This window comes from Ambystoma mexicanum, chromosome 1q (genome assembly GCF_040938575.1).
Source record: "Ambystoma mexicanum isolate Mex_15411 chromosome 1q, UKY_AmexF1_1, whole genome shotgun sequence".
Lineage (NCBI taxonomy): Eukaryota > Metazoa > Chordata > Amphibia > Caudata > Ambystomatidae > Ambystoma > Ambystoma mexicanum.
Window position 1 is genome coordinate 146,943,558 of NC_090922.1, and position 15,737 is coordinate 146,959,294.

A 15,737-nucleotide genomic window follows, 5' to 3' on the forward strand; every position below is an offset into this window, starting at 1 on the left:
ATCTCAAGCTTGTTGCAGGTGTCATATCTTTCACCTCTGCAGAGCTCAATAGTGTAAAGTCCCCAGAAATATGGCTTGAAGCGAGGCTGCCAACAGCCCCACTATCCTCGCTAGTACTCCGAGGGAAACCACCTGCTTCTGCAGACATCCTCAGATTTCTCTTTTGATGACTATTATTTTCCGCGCTGGTAGCTCTAACGTGGCCTTCCGGGTATCTAGGACAAATCCTAGGAAGTCCAATCTCTGTGCTGGAGTGGTGTCTGACTTCTCCACGTTCACCAGAAATCCCAGTGACAAGAGCTGGTCCTGTACCCACTTCGTCTGGTAAACCAGCATCTCTCTGTCCTCGGCTAGCAGCAGCAAGTCGTCTAGGCATATGATCAGCCTTATGCCTTTCTCCCAGATTGCTGCTGCTACCGGCTTCATCAGCTTGGTAAAAGCCCAGGGTGCTGATGCAAGACCGAAGGGCATCGTCTTGAATTGCCAAAGCTGCCCTTTCCAATGAAAAGCAAGGAACTTCCTGTGCTCTTCTAGCACTGGAACTGTCAGGTATGCATCTTTCAGGTCTAGCCTCGTCAGCCAGTCTCCTTTCCATTAGGGAGTCTCAGAGCTGGTGAATGCCTTCCATTTGAAATGGCGGTAGACTACCAAACCGTTCAGTTCCTTCAGGTTTATTACTGGGCGGACCTTCTCTTTCCTGTGTACCACGAACATGTTGCTCACAAAGCTGGGTGGCTGCGGGCATCTCTCTTTGGCATTCTTCTGAGCAAGTTGAGCCTACTCGTGGCCTAAGCGGTTTTGCTCTGAGCGTGATAGGCGCTGCTGGTGAGACCTGCACCCTTGTACTGGTGGCTCTATAAACTCTAGTTGCAGACCACTCACGGTTTGCAATATCCAAGCATAGTTGGAAAGCATGCGCCAGTTTTCCCAAAACATACCAGTCCTCCCTCCCACCAGAGGGTAATGAACTTTTCTCACCTTGTACGAATCCTTGACCTCGTCCGGTTCCTCTTCCTCTGCGCCCTCTTTGGAAACGTCCCCTGGCCGGGAAGAAGGAATCCTTTTTGTCTGTTCTCCCAGTATTGCACCCTGGGGTTGGGGGGTCTTCTTCCTCCTTGGCTTCGACCAGCCGTGCGACCCCAGGGGTGACCGATCCCGGCAAAAACTCTGTTCGGGAAGATTTTCCTGATGGAAGCTTGAGTTTTCTCCAATGAAGTATAGGTACCGACAAAACGGCCCATTTCTTTCCCAAAAAGGAGCCCTTGCGCCGCTTCCCCTGGTTCATATGAAGCGAGGTCACTGAGTTTGGGGTAAATTTTCAACAGCAGACCTCTCCTCCTCTCTGAGGCAATGGCGCAGTTGGCGTTTCCTAGTAATCAGACGGCTCTCTGGGGCCAGCCTGCCAGGCCGTCGGGGTCTACTTCTTCCCCCGCATCTTTAGCCCTCTCCTCTAGGTCCATGATCTTTTCTAGCAGAGCAGCTAAGTCTGGCACTTATTCCTGGCAACTCCTCCATGATCTGTCGATGCCCTTGTGGGGATCTTTACTGGTCTTGGATACAAAAGTTAGCATCTTGGGGTCTAGCTTGGGTGTTTCTGTGACTTTTCCTGGGAGGTACGGTCTTGGGCACTCTGTGCGAGGCACTGCCTAACTTCCTTATCGAGGGCCTTCCTCAACCTTACGGTCATGTATTGTGCGACTCTGGGGGAGGGCTGCCAGTCTGAAGGCCTCAGGTTCCGAATGCTGTCCGGATTGAGCATGTCCTCTTGGTCCTCCTTGAGGTATTTCTCTTTGCGGGTTCTCTTACCCCAGCTGGCTTAGCCCAATCCTCCTCCGCTGTCCCTTCCTCGTTGTGCGAGGTCAGGTCACCTTCTGCTGGCTCCTCTTCCGAGCCTGGGTCATCTACTCCACTAATGTCTTCCCCTGGAGTGGGGGTTGTGAGATTCGGCACTGCTTAACACTGCAAGTATGCTTCTCTGAGCTTTGCGAAAGCGTCGACAACCTCCGCTGCTTTTTCTTTCGCCACATCCGAAGGGCCCTGGGGGTCAGAAGGGGCTTTCCTCTTCCGGGCCTGAGTCCTCCCCTTAGACCGTGTTTCAGAGGGTTTGGTGGGCGTTCACTCTGTCCCAACGGTGCTATCTCTGGGCTGGTTCAACATTGCCTCCAGGGTTTCCAGCTTTTCTTGCAGGGATTTCACCACATGAGCCACAGCATCGACTAGAGAATTCCCCAGCACCTCCTTGAAGCTGGCAGCTAGGTCTAATGACTGCTCCTATTCACTCCATTCAAATTCCAACATTTTCGGGGAGGGTGCTGTGTGCCTGAGTACCTGCAGCAGGTGTCTGTGCACGCCCACTTCGCAAGTCAGATGCTTAAATTAGAGTCTTAAGGATTAACTCACTCTAAATGTTATCTTTGTGGCTGCACCGGACTGATCTTGTTAATGCCTGTGATGGACTGTATCAATCAAACTGCCCTCGGTGGGGCTTCGTGTCTCCTGAGAGGCTGAATCCTCTCTGATCGTGTAGGCAAAGGAGCCTCTCTGCTCCTGAGCTCACGCTTCGCTTGGTAGCTTCTTCCCACGTCCAGCAGTCTACGAGCAGTGAGCGTTTATCAATTATGTAAATCCTTTGGGGATTAGAATGTCCAACTCCCATCAGCAACGCTACTCTGTAATGTGGGAGTGATCACCGCCGGGCCCGGCTCTTTACTCGCTCTGAGTCGCGTTGTAAATGCGACACGCAGGCTTGGGGCATCGTGTTCCGGCTCCGCCCCCACAAAGGTGGGGGCCGGAGGGCTCTGGCGTTTCCTCTCCCTCCTCAGAGGGCTCGGAAGGCTCCACGGGCATCCGAAGAACCCCTAGGGTGCCGGTCATGCGCACGGGGCAGTGGCGCCGCGGGTGCCTGCATCACAGAAAATGATATGGTAAAACGAAATGTTATCGCAAACTGATACTATTATTATAATGAAACCGCACGCGTGCCTGAGAACTATGTTTGCGCATATACAACGTTATCTTTGGCAAACATTACCCCCAATCTTACGTCCTAAGAACTTTCCTTCTGATAGTTTCATGTATACTATATATCTAACTATGAATATAATCTCTGAAGCCCTAAATCAATTCTACATACGACAAATAGAGGAAGGTGAGAGAAATAGTACTTATCTGCTTGAAGAGCAGTAAAAGAAGAGGAGGAGCTCAGGGGCAGGATGTGGGCATAGCTGAGCAGAGATGGACATGGACTACAGAGACTATGGGGATTGTAGTTCCAGAAAGAAAAAGCCACTTTGGGCATTTTACAGTATTTTGTTATTAGTTTGTTGAAACTGCTGAGGAGTAGTAAATAAAGAAGTTGAAGCATAATGCTCGCCTCCAGTCTTGTCATAGAATCCTTCATGTTTGTTTAAAGAACGCTTCCATTTGCAAAGCATCTTCTTCGCAGAATGCTAGTGATTCTGATGCTTTATTTGTGCTGCATGCTGCTTTTGAAAACTCAATGGGCCTCATTACGAGGTTTGCCGGTAAGGCAAAAACGATGCCGGTATGGTAATACTGGCATCGTTTACCGTCCTGTTGCATTCCGACCCACAAACCCGGTATTAGCGGCACCCTAAATAACGATGCTGCTAATAGCGGCATAAGCACGTACATGCGCCCCTTCAGGGAGCAAATACCGGCATGCCGGTAATAGGGGGAAATTCAAACCTACGCAGACATGCAAATACCGGCATAGCGAAGCCGGTAATCATGGGCTGCATGATGCCGGCCATACAGGCATTGCAGACCACCCGCAAACAGCAATCAGGATACAAGGCAGCTGCCACAGGTGCACACAATCCCCACAGGTGGAGTCAATGGAGGTTGGGCCAGTATAAACTGAGCACACCCACACACCAAACCCCCCCCCCCACAGGTGGAGGCAATGTAGACTGGGCCAGTACAAAAGGAGCACACCTACACACCACATCCCTTCCTACACCAAAATGCTACCACTAGCTGTTGCAATCATGGCGCTGGAGGACATGCCTATACTGCTACAACTACAGCAACAACAGCAACAACAACAACTACAGCAGCAACAACAGGTAGCACAGAGGAGACGCAGGAGGAGAAGGAGGGTCAGACAGGTCCAGCAATTACCACCAGCACAGGCAGCAGTGCCTCGTAGGCAGCCACCAATCCCTCGTACCAGACCCAGCCCATTTAACCTAACCCCTGAGCAGATCCACACCCTGTACCGGTTGGACCGTGACACCATCACCACCATAGTGGACATGATACAGAACAACATTGCCAGCCACATAGAAATACACACTGCCATCCCCCCACTACTAAAGCTGGTGTCTGTGCTACACTTTCTGGCCACAGGCACCTAGCAACACACAGTGGGCCTGCTGCATGGCATTTCACAACCACTATTTTCACGCATGCTGAACCAAGTGCTGGATGCCCTCCTGAAGCACGCAAGCACTCACATATCCCTACCACGGACTGCCCAGGAGATAGCTGAAACCAAAGTAGGCTTCCATGCACTGGCAGCCATGCCCAATTGTGTCGGTGCCATCGACTGCACCCATGTGGAATTGGTAGTCCCCCATGCCATAGAGGCAGTGTACCGCAATCGCAGGCAATACCACTCCATCAATGTGCAAATGGTATGTGACTCCAGCAAGAGCATCACCCATTGCTGTGCCCGATTTCCTGGATCCACACATGATGCCATGGTACTGCGCAACTCCACGCTACCCCGTCACATGGAGCGACATGCTGGACAACGTGCCTGGCTGCTTGGTGAGTTGCACAACTGTCCCATGGTTGTGCTGTGGGGTACTGATGTGTGCCTATGTGGGACCTGGGTGGGAAAGGGGGGGGCCTACTGCACCTGGGTGGGAAAGGGGGGGAATAGTACACCTGGGTGGGAAAGGGGGGGATAGTTCACCAGGTTGGCAATAACCAGTGAGTGGAGAATGCATGCAAAGCTAAACACTCCTCACCTGAACCAGCCAAATGGAACATGACACATCACTGGGCCACACATCACAAATAATGCATATGGAAGACAACAAGTAAGAGGCACAACCAGGCCACCATGGTGATGGCAAGCAATGCATGACTGAACAGGATGGCAACTGTGGCAATGTGGCTAGTGTGGCCTTGCATAGTGAAGAATATACAGCATGAATTGGAGCCTAAACATTGTCGCACTACCACAGCACATCTGCCTCAGCATGCATGATTACACCCTGCATCATCTATTCAACCCCATCCAGTGTACCACACCTCATTACAGTATACATTGCATCTAGGTGACTATTTTGTATACGTACAGGGACATGTGCATGCCCACACCAAATAGCTGCTGAAGGTGGCAGTTCAGAGTTACACACACCTATTTGTATCTGCTTGCAGGTGATGGAGGATATCCTTTGAGGCCGTGGCTACTTACCCCTGTGCAGAACCCGCACAACAGCCATGAAGAGGAGTACAATCGTGTTCACACTCGTACCCGTGTTGTGATTGAGCAGACCTCTGGCCTGTTGAAGGCGCAGTTCCGCTGCCTAAGCAGGTCTGGTGGGGCACTCCTATATAGGCCTGAGAAGGTGGCAAAGATCACCATGGCCTGTGTCATGCTGCACAACATGTGCGTCCGGAGGAATGTACCGCTGCCACCTGACATTGACATGCATGGGCCGGGTGAGGATGAAGGGGATGGAGACGGAGGCGAAGGAGCCCCCCTGCCAGTACATGATGCATGGGATGGCCATGCTTTACGCCAAGCACTAATTGACAAATACTTCTGAAACGCAGGGACCATGAAAGTAATGTGCCAGTGACACACTGGCTGCATGTGGACATGCACACTTGTTTTGTTAGAAGTTCGCCACTGTACACCATCACACATTAAATGTACATGCACAAAATGAAGTATGTCCAGCCATTGATTTCCTTGCAAACAACGGGTGTATTTTTCAGACACGTGAAAATGTGAACATATTCCCCTCACAACCCCCAGTGACCCCCCTCAACCACCCGACAAACCCCAATAACACCCCAGTGAACTCCCTCACCCACCCTACAAACCCCAATAACACCCCAGTGAACTCCCTCACCCACCCTACAAACCCCAATAGCACCCCAGTGAACTCCCTCACCCACCCTACAAACCCCAATAACACCACAGTGAACTCCCTCACCCACCCTACAAACCCCAATAACACCCCAGTGAACTCCCTCACCCACCCTACAAACCCCAAATGTACCCAATTGTACTACAAACACTGTTCCCTTGACCAACGTCTATTTGTCCAATGGCATTGTCTGCCCACTCTACTTCTTTGCTATTTTGCGATCCGGGGGTGCCATGTCCAAGCGCCGTGCACTCCTCCGCGTCATCCGCACGGGGCTTGATTGGGCTGAGGTCGAAGGGGTTGTGGCAGTGGAGGTGTCAGTGGCCGATCCCATGCCTGCCCCAAGGTGTGGGCGCTGCATTTGAGGCAGGTTTGACATCAGGGCTTGCGTAAGTGCCCCCAGACACTCCCTCATGGCAGTTGTGGATTCCTCAACAGCAGCAGTGTTGGCAGCGATGGTTGTAGCAATGGCCCTCATGGAGTCATTACCATCGGCAGGGTGGTGGTAGGCAGGGTGGTGGATGGCACATGCGTGGTACCCACGTCCAGGGCACAGTCCTCCTCAAAGAGGCATATGTCTGACTCTCCAAGGTCCGAGTCGTGGAGGCATGGATCGTCGCTGCACTCGGCCTCTGTAGGGGGGGAGGCTGGTAATGGGGCTTGGGGTGGGTGTGGTTGACATGACTGTGTCACCCTCATTCTCCACATCAGCATCCACAAAGTCCGCATTGGTTGGCGGAGCGGGAATGGAAACGCCTCCCACTGTTGTGGGTGGCTGCTGCTGGACTCTGGCTGTAGGTGTTTCCTGCTGGCTTTCTGCCCAGTGTGGCACACTGCCTGTTGGTCTGGGCAGTTTCTGGGGCTGGGGGGTGGTGGTGGCCCCGGTCCCTTGCTGTGAAGTAGATGCTCTTGCACCCCTGTCCTGCCTGCCATCTTCCTCATCGGTGCCTGGGGGATAGAAGAGATGCAGGTCATCAGTGATGGTGTCACATGGCAGCGATAATCTATTGCGCTGTGATATGGTCATACATTCATGCATCCAATTATTACAGGGATGTGGCATTTGGTGTTCTGATGGGGCATGTGGGCAATCAATGCATGGCTGGTGGCACGGTCGGGTCATGTTGCACATGTTTTGGGATTGGGATTGGCACTCAGCATGCATTTGTGTGTGGCAGGGCGTGGCACACATTCTTGACTGGATATGTTGATGTGGGCCTGGGACCTGCATTGCCTTGCCTAGTCTCACTTCCACGTCACTTGTGCCACATCATGGTTTACCCTACAGGCATGTGATGGGTCACTCATCTTCTTCTGGGGATGATGCGTCGCCCACCTCCTGCTCCCCGATTCCCTCGATGGATTCGGGATCTATAAAGGTACTGGCTGTCTTCTCCCATGGCGTCAACTTCACAGGTGAGTGTGGCCCCCCCGCCTGTCGCCATGGCGGCCCTCCTGTTGTCTGCCAGGATCTTCCTCTCCCTGAGGCGGAGGTCATCCCACCGCTTGCGACAGTCGTGCACACTCCTTGGGGTGGTTCCCACTGCCGACACCCTCTGTGCGAGCTCCTGCCAGACTTCCTTCTTTTTGGTCTGGGCCGCATGCTTCATGTCAGTACTCCTGATGGTGTCTGCATGCTGGGCCAGGGTGACGGCGAGCATACTGAGCTCAGCGTCTGAAAAACGCTGTTTGCGCTTCCTGGGGGTCATCTTCCTGGTTGCCTTGGACATCCTGGTTATTTTCTGCCACAGCACAACACAAAAGGACTGGTGGTTGGGGAGGATGGCAATGGATTGTGTTTTTAAATATGTCCGCCGGCCCATTTCCTGTTCCTGCGCGATGACGTAATTTCCGGGTGTGTTTTTTGCAAACACGGTGTTACCATGTCGGTATTACCATGCCGGTATTTAGGGGTTGGTATGAGGCGGTACCGCTATGGGCGGGTTCCGCGATGCCGGTATAGGGGTGTTGGAGGCCCTTTAGCGGCATGGTGGTATTACCATTACCGGCATGGGGGAACGCGCGTGCTCACCCACTCATAATCACCCGCTATAAGCGGGTTCATACGAGCACGGACCCGCTCATTCCGGCATGCCGGTAATGAACCCGCTTTTACCAGGCTACTCGTAATGAGGCCCAATGACAGTTGCTTTTGGATTAATTAACACTGATGTTTCCATTGGTTTGCTTAAACTAATAAAGTAACCAAATCCAACTTCCATCACACAATCAACTGAACAACAATGCACACTGAAACTTCAACGACAGACTTCACAGTACTTGTATTGTAAACATGCACTTTATTTATTTATTTGGTTTTTTATAACTGCCTAATACCGAACCTGAGTTTGGTTGCTAAGCACGGAACCGGGCTTTGAATCTCTGTTGCTCTGCATGGTCTTGCTCTCATGACCAGTGCATTGCCCCTGTGCTATCCTCCGTTCACTTGGTTTTTTCATGTATTCAAGAACAGTGTATTCCTTTACATGTGATTTGAGCTTTGATGCTCTTCCTCAGGTGGCTTGGAAGAAAGATGGGGCACACTAGCAATCCTTGATGTCATGTTCTGCCAGTGGTGATGTGGGAGTTTGTGTTGCAACTGAAACGCATGCAAAGCATATTCGGTGCTGTATGAACTGCTGAAATGAGGGCAGATCTTGTTTGCCAAAGCAAGTATTCCATGGATGGGACAGTAATCCTTGACAAAACATGTGATCACAAAGTGGAGAGCGTGTGCAAAACATGGGGCAAGACATATATTCCCCAGCATTAGGGCAGAAATGACAATGGAGTCATGGCATGCTGCTAAAAAGCCGAAGGATAGCTGCCAGGATATAGCTACTCTGCCACCCACTTGTTCACTGTATACCCGATGTCTGCACTTGTGTGGCTCCTGCCATTAAAGCCTTGCATGCACAAAGTGGCTTTCTCATGGACAGCCTGCTGCTGCTGTCATGACCCCTCAGTCGCGCTAGAGCTGAAGGTGATCCAATGCATCATTACAGCCATGTAGTCAGCACTTTTCCCGCATATCTGTTGTGATCTGCACTGTCCTACCCTCCGGCTTGTCCAATACCTTTCCAACAGCAAGAACAACTGCATTATACAACTCAGGGATAGGTTTGCATGTAAAGTAATTGCAGCTGGGAATTTGATACCGGCTTGGCTTGAAACACTTGTGTATAGGCACGTTGTATATGCCATATCATATCATCAGCACTTGCTTTCAACAACCTAAAGCCCTTGTTCTCAATAAAAGCACATGCAAAAGGTCTACTGCCAGCATTGTCCCCAGAATGGCATTCAGCAGACATACTTGTGAATGGTTATGATGATATTTTGGGCTACAGTTAAAAGGCTCACTGAGACTGGGCTGGTGCATGTTGCGTAGTGACATCGCCGTTGTACGCATGCGCGAGCGGGACCGAGGCTCGCGCATGCGCCATGTTAATAAAGACGGTCCTCCGGCAGTTGGCGCCGGGTACCCAAGCGTACTACACGTCTCCAGCGTGGTTCCTTCGGCGCGGTTGTGTGGCCGTGTGTGAGTGCGGTGGGGGCCCTGGCCAGCCCCCACCACTCCAACATTGGGGACGAGGACGACTCCAGAGCAGTTCTCCGCTCCAACGGCGTTGGAGGAAGAGAACGTTGCTCTGTGTCGGCACGGACTTACACGCACGGCCGGCGGCCATCTTTATTTGCATGTGGATTGCAGCGGTTGTGGCCCGGGAGGGTGCTCGTGCGCCAGCGGCAATACCCTGAGCCTTTTGGCAAATTTTTGGGACATTCCACAGCCCTAGCCTGCTGCAGGACTGTGGCACAAAAAAAAAAGTAGGAAGAGAGCACTGGTGAGGGTGCTGGACACTGATTCACACGTGGACCCATCAGACCGGGTTCCAGAATTTTTCACCTGGGTGCCGGATCACCCCGTCACCCGCAGAGGACAACAACATCCTGACACTGCCATGGGTGAGGAAGGAGAAGAGGAGGGTGCCCTCGCCCCAGTCCCACGCAGGATGCACAGTACTCTGGCCCCCATGCCCGAATTTGACACCACTGGCCCGCCATCCAAATTGGGGCCAAAATGGCTCCTATGGGTAAAAAAACTAGAAATGTTTTTCAGAGCTTCGGGGGAAACGGATGACGAGGCGAAGATCGCCATCATAGTGTACTCTGCAGGGACGGAGGTCCACAGAATGTATGACTCTCTCAACATCCCGGTGGTCACATACGACGCTGTGAAGCAAGCTCTTCAAGACCATTTTCTTCCCATGGCAATGGTGGACTTTGACAGATTTGTCATGTGCGCCGAGAAACAGCTGGAAGAAGAATCGCTGGACCAGTTCTGCATGCGGCTGAGGCACCTAGCAAGCTCCAGCAGGTGGGTGAACGAAGAGGAGATGGTTCGCAACCAGCTGCTGCATGGGTGCAGTTCGGGGAAGCTGAGGAGGCAAGTTTTGGGAGAGCCTGGGTTGAACCTGCAGCAGATTTTGGACACTGGGAGAGCCTATGAACTGGCAGAGGCCAGGGGGGCGAAGATGGATGCAGCCACGCGCTCTGGAAAAGGGGAAGAGGCATTCGCGATTGGACGCTCTGCTCCAGGGAGGGTGAGATGGACACCAAAGAGAGAAGATGGCCCTCCAGCATCGGGCAGTGCTCCGTCGTGCCCCTACTGCGGGTATGACCTGCCGCACGTGGGGGAGTGCCCAGCCAAATCGAGGGTCTGTGGCGGTGTGGTACACCAGGACCCTATACTAGGGTGTGCAGGGCAACCGCGCCAGTAGCAGCCTCGAGAGGACCAGCGAGAGTTGGCGGGAGCAACACCCGAAGGGTGAGGGGCGTGTTGGCTGTCGAGCAAGGCATGCAGGACCTGAACATCGCAGAGGAGGAAGAGGAAGAGGAAGAAATCTTCATTTCAAGCATCGCCAAGGGCCCCGGAGGTAGCCGACAACTGACGTGCACGGTAAACATCGGAGAAGTCCCCACCCCGGTCCTCATAGATACGGGGGCATCGGTCTGTGTGCTAGCGACCGAACATTATGAAGCACTCCCTGGCCCGCCAGAATTGACAGGATCCACAGCGCGGATATACGCATTTGGGGGAGCCTCACCACTTCCCATCCAAGGAGTTTTTGTGGCGCTGGTGTCCCACGGACAGAGCAAGATAAAAGCGAGGTTCTTCGTCACAAGCGTGAGCCCGCACTCCCTCTTAAGCTGTGCTGCTTCTGAAGCGCTGAACCTTGTGCACTTCACTTTTGCGGTGTATCATGCTGACCTGGAGCACCTACTACAACGTTTTGATATGATTTTCCAAGACATAGGGAAGTTAAAGGCCGACCCCATACGACTGCACATTGATGGGTCGGTGAGACCAACAGCGCTCAAGCATCGCCACATCCCGTTCTATCTGCGGGCACAGGTGGAAAAGGAGTTGCAGACACTGGTCGACCTAGACATCATCGAGGGGGTGGAAGGCCCTACCCCTTGGGTCTCTCCGGTCGTGGTGGCCCCAAAGCCCAAACAGCCGGGTGCAGTCCGCATCTGCGTGGACATGAGGTTGCCTAATATGGCAATCAAAAGGGAACGTCACCTCATGCCCACCCTAGATGACATTGTTGGCGAGCTCCAAGGGGAGAGAGTCTTCTTGAAGCTGGACCTGAGATCTGGCTACCACCAGCTAGAGCTCCACCCCAAGTTGAGATACATTACCACCTTTATGACTCACGAGGGGTTATACCAGTATAAGAGGCTCAGTTTCGCGGTCTCGTCCGCAGCGGAAGTCTTCCAAAATGCCATCAGGGGGACCCTGTCGGGACTCAAGAGGGTAATCAACATGTCGGACGACATCCTGGTGTTTGCTAGGTCAGAAGCAGAGCACCTGAAGCTCCTAGAGAACACCTTCGAGAGATTGCGCAGCCTAGGACTGACCCTACACAAACAAAAGTGTGAATTCTTGAAGGACAGGCTGGAATTATTTGGGTTCGTGTTTCACGCTGGGGGCATCTCCCCAGATCCGGAGTTGGTGAAGGACATTCAAGAGGCAGCCCCGCCTGGGTCCCCCGCGGAAATAAGGAGCTTCCTGGGGATGGTCAATTTCTGTGGACTATTTATTTGCGACTTGACCTCCTTGTCAGAACCCCTGCGGGCACTCACTAGAAATGACGTGGCCTGGACCTGGACCGGGAAGGAACAGAGGGCGTTCACCGCCATCAAGAACGCCCTGTCGGGGCAAGAGACCATGGCCTATTTCAACCCGGACCGGGAGTCAGAGATCATGGTCGACGCCAGCCCAGTAGGACTGGGAGCAGTCCTTGTGCAGGCAGACCCTCAGGGGACCATGCGACCCATTGCCTATGCCAGCAAGGCTCTCACCGAGACTGAGAGGCGCTATTCACAAATTGAGCGTGAGGCCATGGCCATATTATGGGGCTGCAAGCATTTTCGGATTTACATTCTAGGGAAGCCAGTAGTTGTTGTGACAGATCACAAGCCCCTGATCCCAATCATGTCAGCAGCATCGTCCAAGCCACCACCCGGCATAGAGAGATAGATGCTTTCGCTCATGGAGTACGGGGTCAAGTTGCTATATTGTCCAGGCACACACAACCCCGCGGATTATCTGTCCCGTCATCCAGGAGCTGGGCGACCCAGGGACTCGCTGGAGGTAGCGGACTGTGTGGAAGCCATATACCTGGTGGTCGAATCGGCGCTACCAGTCGCCCTAGAGCGGCAAGAGATTGCGGACAAATCCAATGCGGATGAAGCATTCCTGAGAATAAAAGAAGCTGTGGCCAGCGGGGAATGGCGCGAGGTCTTCATGAACAATTCCCGAAGGGATGACGGCGCGCAAAAGGACCTGCAAGCGCTCTGGAGGGCACGCCATGAGATGTCGGTAGCAGAGGACGGTCTCCTGCTGTGGGGCCACCAAATCGTGATTCCAAGGGCACTGGTGGGCAAAGTGCTGCAGCTCGCCCACAAAGGGCACCAGGGGATGGCAAAGACGAAGGCACGCCTCAGGTTGAAGGTGTAGTTCCCAGACCTGAAGATCAGGGTTGATGAATTTGTGAAGGCTTGTATCCCCTACCAGGCAGCGGGCCCAGTGGAGAGGGGGCCACCCATTCAGGCCATGGAGAGGAGTGACCGCCCTTGGGGGACAGTGCATGCAGACTTCGGGTCCATGGGCCGGGGAATGTACTTTTTGGCAGTGACGGACCAGTGGTCGCGCTATCCAGAGGTGGAGCTGGTTGAATCCACGGCCAGCGACCACACCATCCTGGCCATGGAAAAGATGTTTGCCACCCATGGTTCCCCCTTGAGATATGTTCGGACAACGGAGCACCATTCCAGGGGCAGCAGTTCGCTCACTATTGTGAGGAAAGGCGGATAAAACATCGGAAAGTCACCCCACTCTGGCCCAGAGCGAATGGGGAGGTAGAACGCTTCATGCGGACGCTCAATAAAGTGTCCCGCATATCGCTGAATGGAGGGGAGTACCTCCGGCGCAACCTGTTTGCCTTCCTACGCGAATATCGCACAACCCTGCATCAATCCACTGGGGTCGCGCCAGCGGAGGCCCTCTTCAAACGGGCCCCACGAGGACTGTTGCCAGAAGTTGAAGGTCGATGTCCGGGAGAGATTGACAACAACCGGGTGCGAGCAGAGAGGGCCGCCCAGAACGAGAGAGAGACGGTTTGGCAGGGATACCAGATAAAGTGATTGCAGTGGAGGACACCGTGCTGGTGCGGAATCGGAGGCCAGAAGGAAAGTTGTCTTTGCCGTACGAAACACAGTCGCTGGGGGTGACCCACGTCAAGGGATCCATGGTCACAGAAGCCAATGCCCGATGGACAGTCACCAGGAATGCATCATTCTTCAAGCGCATAGAGGCGGCGCCAAACCCGGAAGAAAGCATCATGCAGGGCCCAGAACATGACACAGGATCGTCACCGAGAAACGATGGACCGCCAGAGACTCCTGGGACACCAGAGGTGCCCACAGCTGAGGCACGCAGGTACCCGAGCCGGGCGGGGCGCAAGCCGCCGCAGAGGTTCCAAGATTTTATTATGGACTGTGCCTCGTAACCAGTGACAGACTGTCAGTTAAAGTTTGAAATTGTTATTGTTGATTGTACTGGTTGTTAAGGTTTCTTGTTTGGGGGAAAAAGAGGGATGTTCCGTAGTGACTACGCCGTTGTACGCATGCGCGAGCGGGACCGAGGCTCGCGCATGCGCCATGATAATAAAGACGGTCCTCCGGCAGTTGGTGCCGGGGACCCGAGCGTACTACACGTCTCCGGCGTGGTTCCTTCGGCGCAAGTGTGTGGCCGTGTGTGATTGCGAGTGGGGGCCCTGGCCAGCCACCACCACTCCAACAGTGCATACTGATTGTTTCCCCGCAACTCCTTTGCTGCTGGGAGTACTTTTCCACAGGCTCCACACACCTCTCACTTCTAGGGCGGCAGTGCAGGTCAGTCCCAGCATGGTGCTTACTTTTTCGCTGATTCCTGGTGGGCCTTTGCTGTGCACATTGTTCTCCTTCCTTGCGAGATGTTGCTTCAAATCGCCACGCATCAAGGGGCACTCACATTGATCCATGTCTAACCACAAGACATTGTCGTTTTGGCACAGCGTGCAAGTAGCAAGTATCAGCTCTTAAAGCTGAATACTTCCTTTCCACGCAGACGACATGAATTGTGGGCCAACGGTAGGTGCCGTTGGCAGCTGGTCAGAGAAAGGAGGAGAGGAAACATGGCACTCTGAAAGTCAAACAGGTGTTACTGCCTCACTGGTTGATGATGAGCTAGCCTACCAACACTTTGAGGCCTCTGCCTTGGTGTTGCAAAGAGAGTGTAGAAAGGACACATGCTTTTTTTCAATATCTGCACTCTGAACATATGCTGGGGTTGAGCTTTTAGGCACTCTTTCATAGTTTGCGTGCTACGTCATCAGTGCTTCTGGTTCACTTCTGGGGCTGCGTGGGACTCAGTATCCCTGTTATTAGTTATAGCTCTTTTCATTGTCTTATCAGGAGGTTGGCTATAGTCTAAATGTTGGTCCTCGTTCTCAAGATTCATCGTCACCACCACCATTTTCATCATCAGATTAAGAGGCTAAAGGAGTGGAAGGGCAGCCGGCAGGGGTGCTGCTAGGTCGGGAAAAGATCAGGGGCTAAGCTAATGTTGGGAATGGCGGAATTCGGGGCTAGCTATATCCTTTTGGTTGCAGCCCCTGAGCTTCTATCCGGTTCTACAACCAAAAGACCCAGGGCTATAACCCCCTTAGCCCCCCCCCCCAGCAACGCCTCTGGCAGGAGGGATGTGCACTGGGTGTGCTAGTCTGAGAAACATTCTGCAGCTCTAACATGGGTGATTGGCCATGGGCCTTTTGCCCCTCCCCTACTGCTGAGAGATTGAACTCCAAACCCTTCCTATTAAAAAAACTTCTTCTGAAACAGATTCACTGGGAGGCTACTATATACTGAACAGACCTCAACAGTAATGCTAATATAGGCCACGCCAGGACCCAACAGCACTGTCAAGGGAGACCGGGTAATTGTGTGTTTGTGTGTGTGTTGTATGTTTGTGTTGGGGGAGACTTGGGAGGGGGGTTC

General features: G+C 53.1%; 1 protein-coding gene across 1 annotated transcript in view; it reads left to right on the forward strand.

Annotated features, from left to right (window-relative positions):
- LOC138521059 (uncharacterized) overlaps window positions 1-15,737 on the forward strand; it is a 512,462-nt gene that overhangs the window by 452,360 nt on the left and 44,365 nt on the right. The gene's annotated exons all lie outside the window — the stretch shown is intronic.